Below are 22,041 nucleotides of genomic sequence, written 5' to 3'. Positions count from 1 at the left end.
TTACACTTAAACAAACATCATCATAACAATAATGTGTATTTATAAGGTCCTTTCCACAAAATGGCAGACCATCAAACATAAACAAAGACAAGGATAATAAAACATAACACTATAAATATACATAAAATTCCCAGCATCCCACAAGCTACTTCCCATCTCAGCAACCTCAGGCACAACTCAGCAGCAATAATAGTAATGGGGATGTTTATAGCTCTCTATTCTCTAAAGGAACAATGGTGTTTTTATTCCCTGGTATGTTAACTCCCTCAAGACATCCAAGCAGACCCTTATATCCTCTTTCAGATAGGAGAGCAAGTGGTGGCAATGCAGGTTCACCAGCTGCTGGCTCAATACCTGGGGAGTCTGCTCCTGGAAGTATGTAGCTGGTCTTCTCAGCAGGCAGCAGTTCTCAGAGAAGAGATGCCACAGGAGATGGATGATGGGAACAGCTACAGCCTTCTCTTCTCTGGAAGAGTGGTGGTGGTGCTTCTTCTCCCTGATGTACTGTCTTTTTTCCAATGTATCATGTCATCCATAATATGTACAAAGTATAATAGCTTCAGTTTAATTATCTTGGCTTCTAGGGAAAGTTCAAATGTCATCTCTTCATTTGTCATTTTGGCAATCCAGGTAACCATAGAATTCTTCTCCAGCAGCACATTTCAAATAGTGAGTTCTCTTCTTGTGAGCCTTACTGTTCAGCTTTCACATCCACATATAGAACTTGGAAATCCTATGGTGCAGATGATTCTTACTTTGATATGTAATGATATATCTTTGCACTTGTTGATCTTGTTTCATTTCTTCATAACTGGCATTCCAAGTCCTGCTCTTCTTCTGATGTCTTGACTACAGTTCCTATTTAATTGATAAATGAGCACAGGTACATGAATGCTTTAACTATTTTAAAGTCTTCATCACCCACTTTAAAGTTATGTAAATCATCTGTGGTTATTTTTCTTAATATTCACCTGAAAACTCATTTTTGGGCTTTCTTCCATCAGTAATTGTCCCAAGTCATTAGTATTTTCTGCTAGTAATATAATATCATTATGAATAATACAGTAGTGTAATATCACCTACCTTTCACAAGTGTTAGGTTGAAAGTAGGAAAAGTGTAGGAAAAGTGCAGAGTCTCCTGGTATTTCTTTTCTTCTTTTTTTGAGCAAACAGGGATGGTGAAGTGTGAATCCCAGAATCATAGTGTCAGAAGAGACTCAAAGGGCCATCCAGTCCAGTCTCCTGCCAAGCAGAAAGACATAATCAAGGCACTCCTAACAGATGGAAATTCAGCCTCTGTTTAAAAATTCCAAAGAAAGAGACTCCACCGCACTCCAAGGCAGCACATACAGAACTACATTCAATTGTTAGGCCCAAGTAGAGTAGACCCATTGAATCAGTGGAGCTTATCCAAATGTTCAGTCACCAACCTCCTATTTTGTCAGTGTGTCTATTGTAGAAAAGACTAATAATTGAATTTATACCAAGGACTGCAGCTTTAACCATTCAGTACCAGCAATTAGGACATCTTTAACTCAAGCAACTGAGACAATTAATTACTAAATGTAGAGTTTTTTTGCTACTGTTAATACTGCATGCTAAAATGTTGGACTGATGCTTACTGCCTTTTTATTAGAATCATAGAATAGAATCGTAGCATCGTAGAGTTGGAAGAGACCACAAGGGCCATCCAGTCCAACCCCCTTGCCATGCAGGAACTCTCAATAAAAGCATCCCCGACAGATGGCCATCCAGCCTCTGTTTAAAGATCTCTAAGGAAGGAGACTCCACTACATTCCGAGGGGGTTTCTTCCACTGTCGAACAGCCCTTACTGTCAAGAAGTTCCTCCTAATGTTGAGGTGGAATCTCTTTTCCTGGAACTTGCATCCATTGTTCTGGGTCCTGTTCTCTGGAGCAGCAGAAAACAAGCTTGTTCCCTCCTCAATATGGCATCCCTTCAAATATTTAAACAGGTCTATCATATCACCTCTGAACCTTCTCTTTTCCAGGCTAAACATCCCCAGTTCCTTAAGTCATTCCTCATAGGACATGATTTCCAGACCTTTCACCATTTTAGTCGCCCTCCTTTGGACACATTCCAGTTTTCAATGTCCTTTTTGAATTGTGGTGCCCAGAACTGGACACAATATTCCAGGTGGGGCCTGACCAAAGCAGAATACAGTGGTACTATTGCTTTTCTTGATCTAGACACTATACTTTTATTGATGCAGCCTAAAATTACATTGGCCTTGTTAGCTGTCGCATCGCACTGTTGACTCGTGTTCAACTTGTGGTCTACTTGGACTCCTAGATCCTTTTCATATGTCGTCTCATTCAGCCAGGTGTTCCCCATCCTATATCTGTGCATTTTATTTTTCTGCCTTAAGTGCAGTACCTTACATTTCTCCATGTTGAATTTCATTTTGTTAGCTTTGGCCCAGCTTTCTAGTCTATTCAGGTCATTTTGAATTTTGATCCTGTCCTCTGGAGTATTAGCTATTCCTCCTAATTTGGTGTCATCTGCAAATTTGATGAGTATGCCCCCAGTTCTGTCATCCAAGTCATTGATAAAGATGTTGAATAACACTGGGCCCAGGACAGACCCCACTGGTCACTTCTCTCCAGGATGAAAAAGTGCCATTGTTGAGCACCCTTTAAGTTCAGCAGGTCAACCAATTACAAATCCATGTAACAGTTACCTTGTCTAGCCCACATTTTACAAGCTTGTTTGCAAGAATGTCATGGGGGATCTTGTCAAAGGCCTTACTGACATCAAGATATACTATATCCACAGCATCCCCTTCATCTCCCAAGCTGGTAATTTTATCAAAGAAAGAGATAAGGTTTGTCTGGCATGACTTGTTTCTCTGAAACCCATGTTGGCTTTTTGTGATTATGGAATTGCCTTCTAAATGTTCACAGACTCTCTGTTTAATGATCTGCTCTAGAATCTTTCCTGGTATTGATGTCAGACTAACTGGACGATAATTGTTGGGATCCTCTTTTTTCCCTTTTTGAAGATGGGGACAACGTTTGCCCTCCTCCAGTCTGCCGGGACTTCTCCTGTTCTCCAGGAGTTCTCAAAGATTATTGCCAATGGCTTTGATATTATATTTGCCAGTTCTTTTAATGCCCTTGGATGTAGTTCATCTGGTCCTGGAGACTTGTATTCATTTAGATTAACAAGTTATTCCTCTACTATCTCTTTGCTTATTCTGTGCTGAAATTCCCCTATTTTGTCCTCTGCTCCATTATTATCAGGTTGAGCACCCTTTGCCTTTTCTGAAAAGATTGAGGCAAAGAAGGTGTTGTGTTATTCTGCCTTTTCTCTGTCTTCTGTTAGTATTTTGCCATCTTCTTCATGCAGTGGCCCTACCGTTTCCTTCTTCTTCCTTTTGCTGCAGACATATCCAAAAAGCCCTTTTTATTGTTCTTAACCTCTCTAGAAAGCCTGAGTTCATTCTGCGCTTTAACTTTTCTGACTTTACCTCTACACAGACTAGCTATTTGTTTGAATTCCCCTTTGGTTATATTCTCATTTTTCCATTTATATTGAATTAGTCTGATTCAATATAAATTTAGAAGTCAGGTTGCACTTTGTTAACTCTGGAAATGTGCTATTTTTACTTCTTTCTATGGACAAGTGATGATAGTTGTCACATGGCTTTGAAATTTTCCTTTACACATCCACATGTATTTCCAGCACTTCATGTTTGCAACTGAAAGTTGTGTCTCCTGCATTTTTGCTATTGTTTTTGTTTTAAAAGAAGTTTCATTCCCTCAAGCAGCTAAATCCCCAAAGTGAATAACCAATGTGTGCATTCAATAGGACTAGCATGAAAGATAATACAGTGAAGGCGGGACATGAAGGTCAAAACACACACCAGTGTAGCAGAATGTTTCTAATATTTCGATATAGTAGGTTTCTGATATTTCATAAAATCTCTATGTGGAAATGAGAGCCTTGGAACAACAACAACAACAAGGATTTTAAAAGATTTATACTTGGCTTGACTGATAGTTGAAACAGAAACCCACGGAGTCTAGGTTTTTGGCTTCATAATTTTTAAAGACATGTCAGATGAATCTGCTCCTTCTATTTTTTTATTTTTTAAAAAAATGGAACAGATTTCTATGGACTATGTTGGTAAATCACATCAGGAACACAAATGGCAGAAAGAATTAAAATCTCCTTCTCCATCCATCCTACTGTCATGATACTGTTTAGCCCAGGTCCCAATTACTGCTCTTTAGATTTCTGAAAACTTGTAAAATCAGGCAAATACAATAGTATACAATTTGGCTTTAAATAACAAGGGTGCTTTACAGACCACCGAAAAGGGCGGTCTGCCGCCGCCCTTGTTTGCTGTGCGAGGGAGCCACAGCGGACAAACAGCGAGGCTCCCCCGCGCAGCAAAAAGAAGCCGCAAAAAGCAGCTTCTTTTTCCGGTGCGGTTGTGACGCCACAAGGCGCCAATGGTGCCCTTGCGGCGTCACAAGGGTGCCGAGATGTGCAGACGCTAGGCATCCGTCACATCAAAATGGCAGCGCCCATGTGTATAGGGCGCCGCCATTTTGATGCCCTCGTCACGTGCGAGGGGCGAGGGGCGTCTAAAAGCACTGCCCCTCGCACGTGATGACGCCGCCTCTATGGGCCCATCTATAAAGCGCCATTGACAGGGCTTCCACTTCCCTGTAGATTAAAATCACCATATTTTATCAAATGTTCCACATTAACCTTCCCTTGTAATTACATAAATGAAAAAGTCCCAGATTGTGTGTAGAAATTTTGCATGGGATTTTGGATTATGGCAAAAGTACAAACAATGAAAAAAAAGAGTCTGAAATTTGCCATCTGTCTACAAATGCCATTAAATTCCACAGATTACACATACTTGCCCCCTTCTGATCTGTGTAAAGTTCAAAAGGCAATGCTATTGGACTCCGTTTCCCTTGAATAAAAAAATCTTTGTTGCATTTGTAACATTTGCATTATTTAGCTATATGCACTGCACATTGGAAGCAGTCAGGCAGCAATATAGATAGCAACAGCAGATCCTTGGGGAGCAAAGTGAACCATTTCCTTCTCCAGTGGTCAGATTGCACTAAACCAGCCACTTGTAGTTAGTCAATATTGGTATTTCTTTCCATTCAGTTTGTCCATTTGTATTTCTCATATCTCTGTCTGTTATGTTTAATTCCAGGGGCAGGTAGAAGAAAGACTGAAATGTATTGGTAGGTGATCCTTCCATTTCTAGTTGTGAAAACAAACTCCTGGACTAAGCATGTGCCCAGAGGCATCTTGATCTGCAAATCCATGTCTGCCTTCTTGAGACACTGTTTTACATCCCTCTTTCTTCAGCTAAGTAAACTGTTTGGCCCTGTCTGCATGGGCCAAATCAAACATCCTTCCCTCATCCTCTTGGCAAGAAGTCCAGATGATACATAGCTCAACCCTGGGTTCTGGTGCAAACAGTCCAGTCAATGTCTAGCCCGTACATGATCGGAACCTTATAATGAACTAAATTATCTCACTATTTGCTGTGGATCTTTCTAAAAGATCTGAAGCCCTTCGGGATAGAACTTCACATGTACATCCTATTGTGCCACCCAGTGCAGACCCTGCCATGGTGATTCACTCACTCTAAGTCAGAACAAAGCACCCAGCCTCAATCACATGGTTGGGCACCTTGTTCTGACCTCTGAAGTAAGCAACTCACCACCACTGCACCACATAGCAGAGCAGGACATACATATGAACAGCCACCCAGCATTGGAGTGGAGGGTCAAGGGAGGTTATGGCAGTTCCAGGGCCAAGATATTTTGGGCTGCCCCTGGAGTATTCTGACCAGTGCAGATAGTACCTTTGGTTCTTATTTTTAAAAAAGAGGAGCCACATCCTTTGTGTGGACTGTCCATAATCTTAAGTAATATTAACACATAGCAAACAGTATTCAGGATGGTAAAGTAAGGGATTCCACCCATTCACATCCATTTGTATTCTTCATTTCCAAGAGAATATCCTAGGGAGAGAACAAACTGCCAAAAGAGGGGAGATATGGATATAAAGCAGTAGAAATTGAGAAAAAGTAATAGTAATTCTTCAGTTAGAAAAATTCATTCCTAAAGATATCAGAGATAGTCACTCCACTTGATAAAATGGGGAACTAAATTTCAAAAGAGCCAGCTTTTTATTCTTTCTTTGCCAGAGTATGATTATGTAATCAAGCTAACAGACCTAGGAAGACTTCTGACAGTGTGATTAAAGATCAAACATGTTCCAGATGATTAGTGGTACATACATTATTCTTTTATACTTATAATATATTTGATGAAGGAAGAAATTAAAAATGGATGAGTGGGGGTTTGTGGGTGTGATGACACTTTGATCAGTTTTGTATCCAACTCCAGTTAGAAAAGTCTTTGGTTAACTTTAAGTTCCATTTTATAAGTAAGAGTTGTAATAATGTCATATTTTATTAAAATACATCTTTAAAGCATAGTTGACCTCTCATGAATTTGGAACTTTTGCTGCAATAGAGAAGCTTAATTCATTGTACATTTCTTTTTTTGTCCCCAATATTTAGAATATGTTGTTTTTGGCTTTGGTTTTGTAATCAGGCTAGGAATTTGACATCTTGATAATACTAAAAGGAACAAAGTTGTTTTTACCCTTTGACTAACACAATAATAACAGGCAGAAAGTTAACTAGATCATTAGTGCAACAACCTCTAACAAAATAATATGTATTTGAGCTTCCTTGGTATTTTGATACTTTATACTACAGACTATAAAGATAGAACAAAGAGCACTACATACTTTTTACAGGTACATCTTGCAAAATCCTTCATATACTTTACAGGGCCTCCTCAGATTTACAGGGGAAGGGGAATAGATTGAAGGTTGTGGCACTGATGAAGGCTTCACAGAACTGCCATCTTCTAGCATTGTTGAGGCATCTTCTTCTTGGCTTCTTTTGCATTTTTGCAGGCCTGGGAAGAAGCAGTCAATAAATTAAGAAGGGAGGGAGGTGTTAGCCAAGTGCCAAACGCTGAAGTAGCACACTACCTAATCTGCCTGGTTAAATACATACTGTATTTATTTAGGCCTCTTCCACTTTGTGATGATTTTGAATTTAGCAGCTCTCTCTGGATGTATGGGATATGGTAGTGATGTAATCAAGTCTTTTACCAAGACTCAAGTAAAGTTGAGTTTCAAGTCCCTTGCAAGATACTTTCAAGCCAAGTCACAAGTGGAGTCTTGGGTCTGAGAAGCAATTCTAACAGAAAAAAATGAGATGGGGTGGAGTTTCAATTACTAGAAAATCAAGAAGATGTACACAAAGATAGGTTTTTAAAAATTAAATTATCATAGGCAATTCATCAAGATTTCATATTAGAAAAATGAGGTCAACTCAGCAGCCTGTCCCCACTACACATCAGTGGAACCTTCTAAAGCTTTTCCTAGGAGATGCAGGCAAAACTCACCCCCACACCATGGGCCACTTTCCTCAGTGGAGAACAGCAAACAGATTAAGCAATTGGCTTGAGGAGGGGGTCTACAAGAAGCTGGGGGCTTCTTGTATGGCAAATGTAAAATAGCACTTGACAGGGAGATGGAACAATTGTTCAAAGGAGGAAAACCATTTTCCGTTCTATATGGTTTCTGGATGAACGTAGGCCAGCAAGTTGGTCATTTAAAAAATACAAGTCATGAGTCGAGTCAAGCCAGTGCACCATTCATTGCCAAGTTGAGATCAAGTAGAGTCATTGAAGGGACTTGAGTCTGACTTGAGTCCAAGTCAATCAACTTGTATCTACATCTCTGGCATGTGGTACCCAATTTGCTTATGGTTGCAGCTGTAATAGGGTTGCAAAAGATCACATTGCAGCCCTCTCTGCTGATGGTGTGCCATGGGGAAAGATCCAGTCTTGGGGGAACTTGGACAGTCCTGGAGGGGGGTCCCTATTAAAAAAATTTCAGGAGCCAAGGCATACAAGGTGACACTCACCCAGTGGCAGGACCTGCTTTGCCCCCTCGTGTCAGAAAAGTGCATAGTGGCTGTTTACCCAAGTAATTTTCTGTTGCCAACTTGTTTGCTGCTTTCTGCTTTGGGTCAAGAGGCTGGTGCATTAATGCTTTGGATCATTTGATTAATGGTTTCAGTGTCTGAACTTTATGCCAGCTCAATTATAGCTCATTAAAGTTGCAGCCAATTTTTGTCCAAATGTGATCATAGGTGTGGTTTGTGTTTTGGTCCTAGTTTCCACCACCCTTCATGGGGCACTTAACAGGAATAGAAAACAAGGCAGCTTGCCTTTTTTTAAAAAAAAAAGTCTGCAATGCATCCCCTTTTCTGATTTGTATTTTGGACACATTGGCTCTAGCATTCCAATGTAAGTGTAAATTCAGTGTGACAAAAACAATAACAACCTCTCCTTCCCTGGCTAGCAAAAAAAGAACAGCTGGCAGCTGCTAGTGGACAAGAAGAAGTCCAACCCTGACCATCAGGAGGGGGTTCTGTTGCGCCAGACATCCCCTAGTGATCTGACACTGGCTGTTGTTCTGGCATTACAAAAGTAGAACTCTGCTGGCCTCCTGAGTTTGGAGATAGGATCTGGAGGATATATAAGTGCCTCCCCCACGTGGCTTTAAGGTTTCATTTTCCCAACTCGACTCTTCCACTTTATAGTCAAGGAGAGGGAGAAAGACCTCCTTAAGCAGAAGGAAGAGTCAGATAAAAGACAGCTTGTCCCAGGATTGAGATAAGGCCAAGTCAAGAATGGATGGGCTATGCTAATAATAATAATAATAATAATAATAATAAATTTTATTTTTATCCCACTTTTCCATGATGATCAAAGCAGCGTACAGATTAAAATTCCAACATAAAAATACATACATGTCAATAAAAACAATTTAAAAGTATCATATTAAAAACAATTAGCCAGCTGAGTTAAAGATCCAAAAAACATTACAAAATCACTACAAAGTAGGGGGAAGGGCATAATATCACATCTCATGGGGGGAAAGCTTGGTGAAAGAAAAAGGTCTTAAGGTTCTTTTTTTAAAAAATCCAGGGAGGTGGTGGAATGGAGCTCGTCGGGAAGGTTGTTCCACAGTTTTGGGGCCAAGATGGAAAAGGCTTTTTGCGAGGTCGCCGCATATTGCGCAATTGGGACCCTCAGCAAATTCTTCCCGGCTGACCTGAGTGTGCAGGGCGGATTATATGGGGAGAGGCGGTCCTCCAAGTACCCTGGGCCCAAGCCATTTAGGGCTTTATATGCTTGGCCACCCTTCGGCTTGTGGGTAGATTTGCTCTTCAATGAGGTAGAAATCCAGGATATGCTGCTTCAACTAGCCTATCCAGCCGGGACATTTTTAGATGCTTTAATCCATGATTTTCCCAGTTTTCTAAATGACAAGCCTAAACTGAGGCAATTTGCACTCCAGCCTTTCCTAAAGCAAGGCAAACATGACATGACTTGGAAACTTATACCCAAATCTTTTCCCCCTAGACTTCTCTTCCTTTCTCCTCCTTTTGACCCTCCTTCTGTATTGTTTCACAATAGTTGCTCAGCAAACTAAAACTTACATAGGTACTCTCCAGATTAAATCCAGTTCAATCGAATAGTATTTCTATACCTGTTTTTCTGTCAGGAAGATATGCAGTCAGGTATCTTGTTTTGTTTTGCCAAAGTTTCACAAATGACTCTGTTGATACTGGTTCTACTTAACATTTTTCTAGCTACATGAAGGAAATCTCCCCAAGGAAAACATGAAGACTTAATGTTACATACAAAGAAATCTTGAAATGAAAAAGAAGGAAGCAATATTTCAAAGAAGGGAGATGGAGAGGGAACTTTTAGTTGTGTTCAGTTTAATGTAGGGCACCATTTTTATTCCTAAGCATTCCAGACAGCCATTGTTAGAAGTGCAGGTATTCTGCTTTGTTTTTGCAAAAGGATGATACCTAGCAAACAAAATACTTGTAAAAATCCATCCCTTTATCTTATCAACTCTCTTCTTTGATGGGAATCTGTGTAAGTGAGCTGCCAATAATAATTATTTACTTAATTAATGTGTGGCTTTGTAGCCTGCTTTTTGATGTTAACACCTGAAAACCAGATTAATTGTGTGCATTTTTCTTATAATTTACCTGTTTTAGAATCTACAGAGTTGGACGGTACCACAAGGGCCATCTTGTCCAACCTCCTGCCAGACAGGAATACACAAATAAGGGACAGCTTTAATCCACCCCTTCTGAAGTCAGATTGGGGCTGTGGCAACCACACCCCATGGCCCCAATTCATCTTGAAGCTGCCCAGAAAAGTAGTGACAAAGACCCACTCCATTTCAGGTGGCTAAAAGCTAGCTTTTACAGCCCTGCCACATGCCCCAGGCTGGTTTCCCAGTGCTCTGGCGGTGTGTAAATGCCACATCACTGGAGCACCCAGAAGCTGGCCCATGTGTGGGTAGCCAGGCAGCTTCCAGACATTTGGGGGTGTGTGGCATATAAATGCCACACCCCAAGCTGGCTGGAAGCCACATTGACTGGGCCATCTGTTTTGTCCCATAAGCACTCCCAAAAGACAGCTGTCAAGTATATGTTTAAAGATTTTCAATGAAGAAGATTCCATCACCATCTGTGGCAATGTATTCTTCTGTCAAACAACTCTTCCTTCCTAATGCTTACAGATAATCTTTTTTTAAAAAAAATTGAATCCATTGGTTCATTTTCTAGTCTTTCAAGGAGCTGAAAAGAAGCTTACTCCATCTTCTACATGACATCCCTTCAGGTATTTAAATATGGGTATCATATCACTTCTCCGTCTTCTGTTCTCCAAACTCAACACAACTAGTTCCTTAAACTATTGCTCATTAAGTTTGGTTTCCAGACATTTTAATATCTTGGTCACCCTCCTTTTAACACTTTCCAACTTGTCTTCCTCCTTCATATAACAATGAAAAAGCAATAATTATTATATTTAGCTTTTTCTTTACAACTTTGTAAAACAAAATAAGTCATTAATGTTGCTAGTTCTCATTTAGAATGTATATAGATGTACAGCTATCACAAAACAGTCAAAATGTTAATACAGTTGGCTTTCTGTATCCATGGATTAAACCATCTATGACTTGAAAATATTTAAAAAAATATACATTCCAAAAAGCAACCTTCATTTTGTCATTTTATATGAAGGACACCATTTTACTACACCATTATACTCATCCCTCCACATTTGCTGCTTTGACTTTTGTAGATTTGATTATTCATGGATTTTATTAATATAATAATAATTATTATTATTATTATTATTATTATTATTTTATTTATAGACCGCTATTCCGCAATGATCATAGCGGTGTACAGTAAAATTGCAACACAATACAAAAAACTGCAAGGCCTCTTGAGGGGGACCTCAAGATGGTGGTTGGAGGAGGGCTCTTTTTCTTCCAGGCCAGGCCTCTCTCCCCCTCAAGATGGTGGTTGGAGGAGGGCTCTTTGTCTTCCAGGCCAGGCCTCTCTCCCCTTCAAGATGGTGGATGGAGGAGGGCTCTTTGTCTTCCAGGCCAGGCCTCTCTCCCCCTCAAGATGGTGGTTGGAGGAGGGCTCTTTGTCTTCCAGGCCTGGCCTCTCTCCCCCTCAAGATGGTGGTTGGAGGAGGGCTTTATGGTCAACTTTAACCAAAGGTCACACTGAAGGACCTAGAAATTTCTAGAGAGAACACTCCACTAGGCATTTCTAGCTGCTCCAGTGCAATTCTGTGGTCAATGTCTGATAGATGTTGACCACAGAGTTGCACTGGAGGACCTAAAGATTCCTAGGGAAGTGTTTTCTCAGGAAAAACATAGTGTTTTTGTTATTTGCGTTTTTTTCCACATTCATGGTGGTCCTGGGTCCCTAACGCCAGTGAATGTGGAGGGAGGAATGTATATTTAATGGTACTTGAGCATCTTCAGATTTTGATATCCACAGGAGATCCTGGAACCAAACCACAGTGGATACCAAAGGCCTACTGTAATGATGACTTCTATTGTCTGGCAATGTTCTGATGAAAATAATTGGATTGTTGGATTAAAATACAACTATATTTTTTGTGAAGACTTGGAATTCCCTTGACAGGAACCTATAAATTCACTGCTCCTTGTAGTTGCCCATTACAGAAGCTGGAAGCTAATTTAGTGTGGAGAACCTATTTTAGCCTGAGGCCTTGCTGTAAACAAGAATGTCAAGACACTTATACCAGCTGTAGATGAAGCCACAGCCCAAAGTGGGCAAGGCCACCCCACTTCCGGCATGCAGCTCTCCATTTACATTTTCATCACACATATAAAGATAGAGATACACACAACACATATCTGCTCCCAACTAATCCTACTAACTAGAGCAAAAAGACTGTTGCTTTTTGTCAAATCCTTTGGGGTCAAAGGATGCAAATTTCTATTGGCACATGGTTTTAGAGAGCCAGCATGGTGTAATGGTTTGAATGTTGGGCTATGACTCTGGAGACCAGGATTCAAATTGCCACTTGACCATGGAAAATGAAACCCACTGGGTGACCTTGAGCAAGTGATACTTTCTCAGCCTCAGAGGAAAGAAAAGGCAAAATCCCCTGTGAATAAATCTTACCAACAAAACCCCATGATAGATTTGCATTTGGATCATCATAAATCAGAAATCACATGAAGAAATGCAGCAACAACAGGGTTTTAAACTATTCTAAATTGTTTTAAATTGTTTGGGGTGTTTTAAAACTGTTTTAAATTGTTTAAATTGCTCTTTACTTTTTAATATTATTCTAAAGTGATTGTACTGCACACATCTCTGTAATCTTATGATGCAGAGTAAGATGTTGATATTTAAATAAATAACCTTTCTGAGACGGCGGGCTAATCTGGATGATGGAGGAAGAGTCCCAGTCTTTTCATTGGTCACTAAATCCCACCTCATGTGACATCACAAGGGGTCATCCTAGGACTTAGGTTTTTACCCTGAAATTTCAGCACCTAGGACAATCCTGACCTGGAAGTCCTACTCCCAAGTGAGAAACCAAATATATCTATCACATTCCCTTTTTGCCATATTGGGCAGGGAACATGTGCTATCACACAGCTCCATGCCCAGATTGTTACCATCCCATCCTTGATTGGAATGCCTCCCATTGATGGAAAAGAAGCATTTTTAGCCAGGGGTGGGAGAAAGACAGGATGATAACGATCTGGGCATGGAGTTGTGCAATAAGACATGGTACCGGCCCGGTCTCAGCCTGTGCCCAGGATGGGAAAAGCCAGTAGATTGATAGTCTACTAAATCTGGAGTGGTTAGAGCATTGGACTATGATTCTGGAAACCAGGGCTTGAATCTTGGCTCAGCCATGTAACCCCACTGGGTGACTCTAGACAAGTAACACTCTCTAAGCCACAGAGGATGACAATGACAAAGACAAAATCCCTCAGAAGGAACATGCCAAGAAAATCCCATCATAGAGTTAATTTAGGGTTGCCATGGGTCAGAAATGATTTGAAGGCACACAACAACAAGCATAGTGGAGAGGAAATAAAGGGGAATAGAGAACAGGGCAGGGCAAAAGAGCAAGGGAGGGAGGGAGGGGAAAAAAAGCTTTCACACTACACAATTATAGCAGCTTAATTCCATTTTAACTGCTATAGCAATCTCCTATGGAACCCTGATATTTGCAGTTTAGGGAGGGCTATTCAGAATTTTCAGCCAAAGAGCTCTATTGTCTCTGGAAACTACAAACCAGCAATCCATAGGATGGCAGTTAAAATGTAATAATATAACTATAACTGTGAAACATGAAAGAGTCCAGGGGAGCAGGGATAGGGATGACCTGCTCAGGTTCTTGACAGCTCATAAGAAACATAGAGAAAGATTAGTGGAATACCTTTCCTGTCTCTGTAACTGCTCACCTTTATATAGCTAAAAATACTTAGAGAGAGAGATATGTGGTGGCTCAAGTGATTAAGACACTGATTCTGTTGATTGCAAGATCAGTTCAAGGCCCAGGCGCTGCATGATGGGTTGAGCGCCCATCACTAGTTCCAGTTTCTGCCAACCTAGCAGTTCAAAAGCATGCATATGCAAGTAGATAAATAGGTATCACTGTGGTGGGAAGATAAACAGCATTCTGTGCAATCATGCTGGTCACATGATCACAGAGTAGTCTCTGACAATGCTGGCTCTTTGGCTTAGTGATGGAGATGAGCGCCACCCTCTTTGGTCAGGCACGACTTGACAACCTTGTCAACAGAGAATACCTTTACGTTTACCTTAAAAAAGAAATCCAAGTCTTGTACTCTATTATGAGCAAAGGATGGGACAAAAATGCAGACAGAATTTGTAAAAAATGCAAATAAATGGTAACTGAGAGTTTCTTTGCATCTGTTTCTCATATCTCAGTGGACTGGAGAAGTATTCAGTGCCCTATTCGAAACTATATGAAAGAGCTTTCAGAAGCATAAGATGAGATTTACTATAATATTTTATTACAAGTCCCACTTGATGCGTTATAATATTGATTGCTCAGGGAATTAATAAACAGATGTTGCAAATGCACTCTCCAGTAGCTTGTAAATGGTAACAGCAACCATGTCCAGCAGATTGATGGAACGTGACTGTGATTCATACCTTCAGGATCAGCTATTGGGATTACTACAGGAACAAATATGTTTGAAACAGTTAGTCTGTGCCCAGGAGCTATTTTGTGGCATCAATTGTGTTTTGATAGGACTCGTCCTCATTAAATTACTAAATGAATGCAAAGCATCATAATCCATTATTACCAAATGAATGTATCACCAATTTGTTTTAATTAGCTCACCAAGGGTTTAGAATATTTTAGTTACAGTGTAATTATTAGAGCTGTGAATTTAGAGAGTGTTGTCGAGAGTTGGAGAACATTTGTGGAGGAGACCCAAAAGGAAATCTTTAAAGGTTTGAGCCCTTTCCTCTAATAGTTCAGGACAAGACAAAATGCTGTTAACTAAATACCCAGTTTTATCTCCCCCCTCCCCCAATTCTGGGCAACTAACCTTCATGAAGACAGATAGGAAGTTTAGAGGTCCAACAGAGAATGCCATACTAGTCAGAGTCAAAAACTTTAACTTTTCAGTTACTGATCCCTTCAGCTTTTACAATCACTGAAAAAGGTCATAAAAATGTAGAAAGAAGTGTGTCTTTTATATTGACCATTTGACAAGTGAAACTTGACAGTTGTGAGTTAAAACATTCTAGTGAGGAAGATCTTTGTGCGGTAATTTAAGTTTCCCAAAAGCTTCACCACTGCAACTTTCTTTGTGGTAACTACACCACACTGGCTCCAGTAGAGATACAGATTGAAAAACTGAGAGCATGTGTACAGAAGAAGCTATTAATATTACGAGATTTGAGACAGGGTAAATATCTATACTGATTAGGTTTGTCCTGTGTTTACAACCTCATTGTTTGATACCGCCCAGACCACTTAAGAGCCATTATCGGAACCTGAAGGGCACGTTCACCTCTGCCCTTTGCAAGTACACATGGGTGTTCTTTGTGTGTGTGTTTTTAAATAACATTAATGTCATGTTTTGCCCCACCCAGAGGTATTTCCTTCACTCTTAGGAAGACTTTAAATACTGAAACAGAGAGAGTCTTTCTCTTAGACCTGCTTCTCTCTCTATCTGAGGCCTGCTTCCCTGCTCTGGTCTCCAGTCATCTTTTTTGTGTCAGAGAGGGATAAAATCTATATATGTGTTTTACCCTGTAGTTCCTGAAGCTTTTAGTTAGAGCCGTTTTTATTTGGAGTCATTTTGGTTAATTATCCATTTTTAAAGTCTTCAGCTTGTAGGCTCCTGTAGAGAATTAGTACACTGAAGAGCTTTTGACCCAATACCAGCGAAGCCATTGTACTGCTCTTAACAGAGGGTCTCCCAGTTGTCATACACAACTTCATATAAGTGGTAGTAGGATGTTAATCTATTTCTAGAAGAATTTGCTGCTGAAAAGGGAATTCTAACATCAGCCCTAATGTAATGTGTCACACTCTCAAAAATGTACATTTTTTACTGAATAATTAAATATGGATAGCAAGAATTCTTTAGCTAGCAGAGTTACAGCGCCATTTCATTTTGCAACTTCATGAGCATTTGCACTAATAAGAAATTAGAATTCTGTAAACAGGCAGTTGGGTACTGCCAACAACTGCTTTTAATGGTGATGTATTTCACTGTATATCAGTTACTTCTGGAATCCATATACTTTTCCAATTTCCTCATACTATTACATTACATTTTTATATATGCATACCCTCTGTTCCTCTGACAAGAGGACTAATAGTTATAATAATCAACTTCTAATGAAATTGCAAAGCAGATTTTCATACAGAGACATTTGAATAACTTTTATAGCCATCTGTTCAGGAGTTATTTGACTTCACCAAGGCTTTATTTCACCATGCTGTTGCTTAAGGCGGCTCTACTGTAAATAATAGCTAACAATTACTGAAAGAAATGCTATATTGTATGCTCCCAGGGATAGTCAGGATGCTGGAGTGGTTTAAGCATTGGACTATGACACTGGAGTTCAGGATTCAGTACCCCACTCTTACTATTTACTATAGATACTGGCATGAGGAACATTCCCGGCCTCCCCAGGCCTGGGGACAGGGCCACAACACGTATTAACATACATATACCTGCCAAAGTCATGCAAAGAGCAAGAATAGTGCTGATTCTTAGGAGATAGGAGGAAAGTAACTACATTTCAATAAGATTTTGTAGAGTTTACTTCAATTTAAATTAGAAATCGCCATCCACATTGCCACTTGATCTTTACATATATCCATGACATGATCACAATTCCTGCTGAAATTCAGCAGCAACCACAACAATTTTTTCTGGCACTGGATAGTGCCAGAGAACCTTAATGCATCAGAGATGCCTGCAACTCTGCAGGACAGAGCATATCCTTCACTTCCACAATGTCATGGCCAGCCAAGAGCAGGACGAGGAGGATGAGGAGGAGGTTGTGGCTCCTCAAATGCAAGAGGAGATGGAGGCGATACCAGGTCCTAATCCTGCCCTGCCAGACCCCAGCCCTGATCTCCCAGCCCCAGGAGGTGAAGCTCAGCCAGGTCCTAGCACTGTTTCCTTGAACCCTTGAAGGCACACAACAGCTTTCTCCACCAGATGTTGTCATGACAGATAAAACAGAATCATCATTCTATAATAGTGTAGTCTGAAAGGGCTCCTGGTGGCAGAGCCAGCAAAAAAAGCACTTTGTGTTCTTCATATGAACTATGGCCTGCATAACTCACCACCACCCACAGTTAACATTATGGTTCCAAGATTGGTACTGTACCAAGTGGTGTCATCATGGTTGGTGTCATCCAGTGCAGGGGCCAAACTTCCCTGTCCTCCTCTCCTCCAGCTGCCCAGACCATTCCTGAGGGGGGGGGCTCTGCGGCCTCCAGAGCACCCCAGTTCAGGTGCTGCTCTCTCAGCAGCCACACTGGACACTGGGAAGGCAGCGTTGCCCCACCCCAGGGCCTTAACATTTTGGTGTAGCTGCTGGGAGAACAGCCATTCCCGACCCTGAAGCCACTCCACCCCCGCCACTCCATGAAAGCTATGCTGAACTCTGAAGGCACCACCCTTCAGAGAAGGGAAACCAAGGGGAAATCAGAAGCCAAAGTTAATCACAAACAAAGTTAATGTCAGTTGTGACTTCTCAATTTGGCACTTATGAACAATCTTTACAGGGATCTATCGCTCCTGGAGACCTTTTGGGGTGGATGGGTTTTTGTTTCATGGTTTTTTGTTTGCTTGCTTGTTTATTTTTGCAAAGAAGGGTTAGGGGTGTTCGTGGCACAAGGGACACTATTTCTTGATTCCTAGTTTAGACCAATTTTGTGCTTCCTGTCTAATCCTAGCCAAAAAATTGCATATATTTTTTTGCTTCTTTTTAATAATAATATTGTTATTCCAACGTTATAGTTTTACTAGCATTTGAAATTGGCACTGAAATGCCAACCTTTCTGAATTCACAAATCTCACTTGAGCATTTATTTGCTTGGACAAACACATTATTACTTTAGCTTAATTTCCTCAAGTAATATTACGCGAGAAAAATTGCACAGTTCAGAGATTCTAATAGTGGCTGAACTAATATATATGATATGATATGATATGATAAATGCTGGTGGTAGTGACCAATCCCTGTCAAATATTTCAAAGTTTGGAACCCTAAATAAGAGCACTACTTGAACTCCTGCATTTTATCATAACTCAGAAAAGTTGTTTAGAAGTAGAATTAGACGTGCTTCAAATAATCACAGTTTATTATGTGTGGCATGATAAAGGTTTGATCCTTGAAAAGTGTGTACTGTTTCAAGCCTGCAATGGCAAATCAATTTGTTTCTTTGCTTTTCACAACAGCAGATATAAAGAATTTATTTCCTGCTCTGCTCATAGAAAAATAATGGATGTTCAGATGGAGCAAACAGAGGGAACAGATTATTAACTCCTCAGCAGGTAAGACATTGTTATAATGAAAAGACTTCCAGGTTTCTTTCCTTTTCTGTTTCTTCCTAAGACATATGGCTTGCTTCCATTCTCTGTACCTCTTTGCCTATCTCCTTGATACAGTGAGGGCTGTTTGGTTTGGTTTAGCAATCCAAGAGCCTGTTCCCACTTGCGATTTACAACGCTTTAAAATACACCGCTATCAGTTAAATCGATTCAAAATAACCCTGGTCTTATCCCGCGTTCCGAATCGCTTTTTTTCTTCGTTCTCATTTACCAATTGATTCGCTTTAAGTGATCCGCTTTCATTCCTATTCAAATAAAACGGTGTATATATAAATCAGTTTTAGCCTTATTTTGTTCCCACTCACCATTTTGGGGCTGTCAATCAAAGCAACGTCATCATAACGTCACTTTTAAATTTCGCGGTTTGTTATAAAAGAACCAATGAGGAGGCGCTTAAAGTGCCTATGAGTCCTGCAATTATTCGTGGGGAAGGATGGTTGAGGGAGAGAAAACTGCCCAAAGCACTTTTGCTGCCTTGGAAGAAAGACCCCAGGCTGGGGGAGGCTTCTGGGAAAGCGAATTTGGGGAGCCCAAGCTGTTTCCAGAGAAACTATGGGGATGGGTTTTGCAGGACAGCATCCCCTCTTCATGTCTCCCAAGACAGCCAGGGAGAATCCCTTCAGAGAGCCCAGAGATCAATGAAGGAGGCTGATGGAAAAGCAGGGAGGGAGCACTCTTCCCAAAGATTCTCTTTCCAGGGTTGGAGGAGAAGGCAGATTCCGTTTGAAAACGAGAGGGAGAAAGGCTCTATTCCCCCCCCCCCATTGATCAGAGCCCTTCCCTGCCTGGGCGAGATCAGATGCCTCCTCACGAGGAGGCTTCCCTTCCCTGCCTGGGCGAGATCAGATGCCTCCTCGCGAGGAGGCTTCCCTTCCCTGCCTGGGCGAGATCAGTGCCCAAGCGGGCAGGGAATGCCTCTTCGAGAGGAGGCTTCCCTTCCTGCCTCTCCTCCATTAGAAATGGGCTCTCCCCACACAGAGGAGAGGTTGCAATCCACCGGGGGAAGCCTTGTAGTCCTTTGGCAGATGCAGGCACTTGAGCAGCCGGGACTTCAGGCGCTTAAAGCGCTGAAGAGATTAAGCGTCTGTAAACCATTAAAATAAAAAATTTTTAAAAATCCTTATCTCTTATTGAAAGACCACAGCGGACAAAGGGGTGAGGGAAGGAAAAATGGCGACAGCCACGACAGATGGGGACAGAAAGGGCAACTCCCCCAAGGCCAGCCCCATCGCACTCCGCTCCTCCCATCCAACTAACCTGATTTCAAAGGCTGTCGTTCCTATTTAAATGCTCCGATTCCTATCCCAATTCAAGGGGGAAATGTAGGTTCGACCCTTCTATTTTTTTAACCCGCGTTAAATGACGAAAACACGAATCAAATTTATAAACCGCTGTATGATTCGATTTCTAGTGGGGGCGATTGCGGGTTGCTCTAGAACTGTTCTAGATTTAATTCAGTTTCTAATAGGAACGATGTACCTTGGATTCGATTTGTAACACGGAGTATAAGCAAGTGAGAACACCCCCCAAAGGTATTAAGATTGTCTACTGAATATCCAAAAATACAGATGTTTATGTAAAAATATCAGATACACATTAAACAGATTTCCTTATATTTTATCCAGACCTCACCAGCTCTGGGAGGTGCATCTAATGGTATTCCAGTGTAGAAGCAAAAAGGGAAAGTTCCTCTTTTTTTACTACAAAACTCAGAATTCCCCAGACAGTATGGTTGGGGGACGTGTAGTTCAAAAGACTATCTTTTCCACGAACTGGGAATTTCACTGTTGAAAGCAAGATGCTTGATTAGGTGGACGGTTCTTACATGTTCAGATTTTATTTGCCAGAACAACAGCTGCTCCAAATTGATGCCTGAGTTGATAACAGGAGTTTATCACATGGATATTTAAATCAGTTTATCTCAGTCTGGTTTAATCCTTATTTCAGGTGGCATCCTGATATTATTGCAAGGTTGTTGGCTCCAATTTTGCTGCCCAAATACATCCTGGGCCCATCCCCACTTCCAGGAGGACTCCAGCAGCCATTTTTTCAAACTACTGGATCCCAAAAGAACCTCGAGGAGCAGCTCTGGAAGTGGGGTGCTCCCAAACTTTGGAATTCCCTCCTTAGAGGCCAGGATGGTCCCATCCCTGCTCTCCTTTCAGCAGCTGGTAAAAACATTTTTATGTCATCAAACTTTCTCAGACTGAAGGGTTGGGATTTTAAATGCTGTGCAATTCAGATTGTAATGTTTGTTTATGGTTTTTAAATACATTTTACTATTTTAATGTTTAATGTTTTTAACATTGTTTTTAAATGTCATATTTATATAATTTTAAATGTTATATTTAATGTTTTTTGTATTATTTGTAATTTGCATTGTTTTGAATTTGCTGTTAGCCACCTTGAGTCACTATATTGGAGAAAAGGTGGGATATAAATTAAATTAAATATACATATTCTCTACCAGAGTTCTTTGAACTGCTAAACAATGCTGTTCTTTTGACCACATGACTCAGGACCTTATCACACCATGACTCTATGGCATCATAGTGATGGATCAGTGCTGCTAGTGCCTCTGCCTCCCCACATGACATCATTGATGTCTTGTTATTGTCCTATCTGATACTACCTTGAAAGCATTTTTATTTGCTCCGAAATATTTGTTTATTACCACTTTTCACACAACTATCCTGTTTTTATTGCAGCGTGAAAATTAATTTCACTTCAATGACAATTTGGGAGGTATTGGATGCGTTGTGTGGGAGGAAATGTGGTTAGGGTGGAAGAGAAAAAGGCGGGTGGACAGTTCAGTTTGATTTCCTTTGTAATAGAAAGAAATTCTTTGCCAAATGTCACTTGTTAGAAGCTGAAACTTTACTCACTATGCCCCATGCCTCCTTCTCCAGTTCCATTTTGTTGCTAGAATGCTGGAATGCTATGGCACCCTCATCTCTGTCGCACATACACACAAACACACTATAAGCAAAAGTCAAAACAATCTTACAGTTTAATAAAAGAATTTATTTTCCTTTCTTCTCTTTGGCTGTCTCAGACATTTTACTTTGTCTCTGGCTGTTTCAGACATATTAATTGCTGCATGGGGATAGGTCAGATAGGTAGATCAGTAGCTGCTGACCTTCATCTACTATTGATTAATGAGATGTGATCTTCTGTTTGCGGGGGGAGGACACACACACAGAGAGAGAAGTGAGGAAGACCTTTTAAGGTAAGACTGCTTATGATTTATATTTCATGGGGCATATGTCAGTGGAATCAATAGGGTTGGTGTCACCCAGTGCTGTAACACATGGTGTCAACCCCACATTGACCTTCTGTCTACCACACCATACAGAATTCTTAGTAATGTTTTTTGTACTCATGTTATTCATAAAATCGTAGTTCCCATATATCACTGAATGCTGTGACATAAATAACTAGCAAG

At 40.7% G+C, this 22,041-nt stretch overlaps 1 long non-coding RNA gene across 1 annotated transcript; it reads right to left on the bottom strand.

Annotated features, from left to right (window-relative positions):
* Positions 1-299: 299 nt before the first annotated feature.
* On the bottom strand, positions 300-7,357 carry LOC121929955. The gene is made up of 4 exons (XR_006103782.1): positions 7,096-7,357; positions 6,822-6,994; positions 1,084-1,242; positions 300-858 (listed from the first exon to the last, which is right to left on the bottom strand). It is a non-coding gene; the product is annotated as an uncharacterized LOC121929955 (long non-coding RNA).
* Between the last annotated feature and the right edge of the window lie 14,684 nt (positions 7,358-22,041).

Source organism: Sceloporus undulatus, chromosome 4 (genome assembly GCF_019175285.1).
Source record: "Sceloporus undulatus isolate JIND9_A2432 ecotype Alabama chromosome 4, SceUnd_v1.1, whole genome shotgun sequence".
Taxonomy (NCBI): domain Eukaryota; kingdom Metazoa; phylum Chordata; class Lepidosauria; order Squamata; family Phrynosomatidae; genus Sceloporus; species Sceloporus undulatus.
Note: the sequence above shows the minus strand (reverse complement) of the source record. Positions and strands in the feature narration are given on the sequence as shown.